This window comes from Citrus clementina, unplaced genomic scaffold (assembly GCF_000493195.1).
Source record: "Citrus clementina cultivar Clemenules unplaced genomic scaffold, Citrus_clementina_v1.0 scaffold_1, whole genome shotgun sequence".
Classification (NCBI taxonomy): Eukaryota; Viridiplantae; Streptophyta; class Magnoliopsida; order Sapindales; family Rutaceae; genus Citrus; species Citrus x clementina.
This window is the reverse complement of record NW_006263303.1, coordinates 22,205,425-22,208,729: the sequence shown is the minus strand read 5'-3', so window position 1 is coordinate 22,208,729 and position 3,305 is coordinate 22,205,425. Positions and strand designations below refer to the sequence as shown.

The window sequence follows — 3,305 nt, the reverse complement described above, 5'->3', positions numbered from 1 at the left end:
GAAGACACACACACTACGACGACTACTACTACGACTACTACCACAACTACCACCACCACTTTCACCACCACCACTACTACCACTACTACTACTACCATTACTACTACTACTACTACTACCACCACTACTACTACCACTACTACAACCACTACTACTACGACCACTGCTACTACTACCACTACGACCACTACGACTATGACTACTACTACTACCACTACTACTACCACCACTACTACTACTACCACCATTGCACGAAATTCGTCAAGACGTGACCCGTGAGAGCTTCCACATATTAATACATAATCCATAGAAATTAATACTTTTGTCAGAAAATCATAATTAAAATCAACTTACTTTATTACTATCAACGTCAAACAACAATTCCCTAATTTTAGCATCATCGCCCATGTTATTTTCTTTAAAAGCTGTATCCAGTTCATCTAATGTGATATAACTGCACTTTCAGAAAATAACTTCAGCATCCTTTTCCGATAATAATTAAAAGAAAAGCATAACAATATCGGGTCTTTCTGAATTCTGAGGCTATAGATATTAAAATTGCCAAATGGTCATCATTTTTTTAATTTTTTCACATTAATTTAATTTAGAGTGAGAAACTTACCCACTATTATCCTTATCAAAATATTGAAAGGCTTTGCTAAGATACTCAGATCTTTCTAGCTTTTGCCTTTGAATCGTAGCGGCTGTAAACTCAGTGTAGTCAATAGCCTCATTTCCATCCATATCAGCCTGCAAAAAAGCATATATATGGCAAACAATATCACTTGAGTGTAATGATGCCAATTGATAGACGGTATATAGAATAAACTCAAGAGTTGATGAATTCTTTACAGCTTCCATTAAGTGCTTGACATCAAATTCTGTAAGCATCGATCCAACTTTAGTTAATCCTGCCCTCAGTTCATCGTAACTAAGAGTGCCATTTTTGTCAGTGTCCATCTCTATGAACTTTTCCTTTAGCGCTTGTGTTTCTTCGTCGGGAAGATATTCCACAATGACCTAATAAAGAACCACTCAGTTCATCAGAAGGGATGCACAATATAATTTACAAATTAATTCATTGGACCTGCACATATAGTTTATAAGATACTATGATCAGAACTCAAGAATAAATTAATCGTTGTTGATATCAAAAACAAATAATAGATTTTCATACCTGAGTTCGAATCTTCTACCAATATGGGTTACCTAAATTTTTAAGGGTTATATATATTGTTAGTTAGACTAATTAAATTAAATGACCTTTATTGTGAGTTTCTTTAGTTTGTTCATTCGCCTAAACTGCTTCATCCTTAAAATAACTGAAGTGTCGTCTGATGCTTCTCCACTTTCTCTAAGCCAAGGATGCTCTGCATATCATGCATTCAATTCTCAATTAAGTGGACCAAGTAAATTTTGAACTTATATATAGACTATAAAGCTAAACAGATAGCAAGCTTCAGGATTATCTAGTGCTGTCTACCTAGAACTTGAGCAGCAGTAATCCGCCTTTTGGGATCCTTTGTCAGCATCCTGCGTACCAAGTCCTTGGCAGTGCTGGAAATACTTGGCCACGGATCAGTGTCAAAGTCAATTTCTCCTTGCAATATAGCGTCGTAAGTGCCCTTCTTCGTTTCTGCAGGGTACATATACACATCATCACAAGTACAGAGTGACTATACTTACACTTGCAATACTTAGTTATTTAAGGTAATGGAAATAAACATGTATAGGCTGCAAACCAAACGAATATTTTCACCTGCCCAAAATGGAGGTACACCAGATAGTAAAATATACAGGATAACGCCTGCGCTCCAAATGTCTATCTCCTTCCCATATCTGCGCCGTAATACCTCAGGAGCAATATAAAAACCGCTCCCTACTATATCTCTATATACCTGTCCTGGAAGTGTACCATTAGATCATCGGTCAAGATTTAAAATTAATGTTAATATTTTAGATAAGATCAGAATTCATCTATATAATTTAGTTTGATGCGAGATAATACAATTCACTAGCTAGCCTGAGACACTGGGGATGTAGCTTAGGATCTAGAATTAATGGGTTGGCAAGTTCAAGTAAAAATCTTGAGTTTCACAAGGACTAATTCAAAAAAAATTAAAAAATCACTGAGAACATTTTTTAAAAATTCCAACACCCATAATGACTTTTTAATATTGTACACGAAAAAGTTTCTACCCCATCTTGCCATATAAATGCTCGATCGCTCTGCCCATGCGACAGACTACAATTATTAAAATTGTTAACTTCATATAAAAGTAAGTCACACCACAATTGATTTCAGCCATTGGTGCAACGGAAGACTAAAATTGTAAAAATTATCTTTCCAGCGGATAAAATCAAGAGTCTCATAACCCTCAAATTTAAGGGTTTTTGTGTGCGTGTGTGTGGATGTTATAGGCTAATGCAACTGTGTCAACGACGTTAAGGGACCAAATGACAATTCAAAAGAGAGAGGATTTAGATATGGTTCTTTGAACTTAAATTCTTAACCTAAACTTAGTGCTTAAATTCGAGATGTATTAAAATTTCAATGCTGTGGATTTAAAGCCAAAAGGTGGCATATGTATCATCATTCATCTACCATGGGATTGAATATATTTAATGAAAAAAAATTATGTCATTATTTTAAGTTAAAAAAATTTAAATTACCCACGCTTTAGCCATTAATAAGTTGATTAATTTGAAAACTTTTTTCCTTTGATTTATTTATTTATAAATTGACAAGAATAATAAAACTGCTTTTATGCCTGCTTTTTTGGTGATTGACTTGGCGTATGATTAAGGGTGGTGGAACTTGACTCTATGTTGATTGTGCTCTTTTTCTTAAAACGAACTCTTAGGCCTCCCCGGCAACTTCGAAATCATTGGGTTTATTGTCGTAAGAAAGTTTCTACTATGAGTTCCACCATAAGTTCCACCACCGTTTTCTATTTTAATACATTTCCTTGCTTCATCAAGGCTTTTCACAAAATAAAATATAATAGAATAAAATGATTTGATATTTAATCCATCTTAAAAAATAAATTGTATCTTAAGATTACGGTGTTGGTTGATTTTATTTTTTTATTAGTAATATGATAATATTGCGTCAGATTTCATATTAATAAAACGATTTCTTTTTTTTCGTTTTTTTTAAATATCTTCTCACCATCTAAGCTTAACTCTTGAAAACAGTTAAAAAAAAAAGGGGTTCAGGAAAGGAAACGATCAATTTGCATATTATAAAAAATTGTAGCTAATTAATTAATCAAGGACTCTGTTTTAGTGCACCAGCGACAACT

General features: G+C 33.9%; 1 pseudogene; it reads right to left on the bottom strand.

The window, feature by feature from the left end:
• Nucleotides 1–345: 345 nt before the first annotated feature.
• LOC18055096 overlaps nt 346–3,305 on the bottom strand; it is a 12,636-nt pseudogene continuing 9,676 nt past the window's right edge.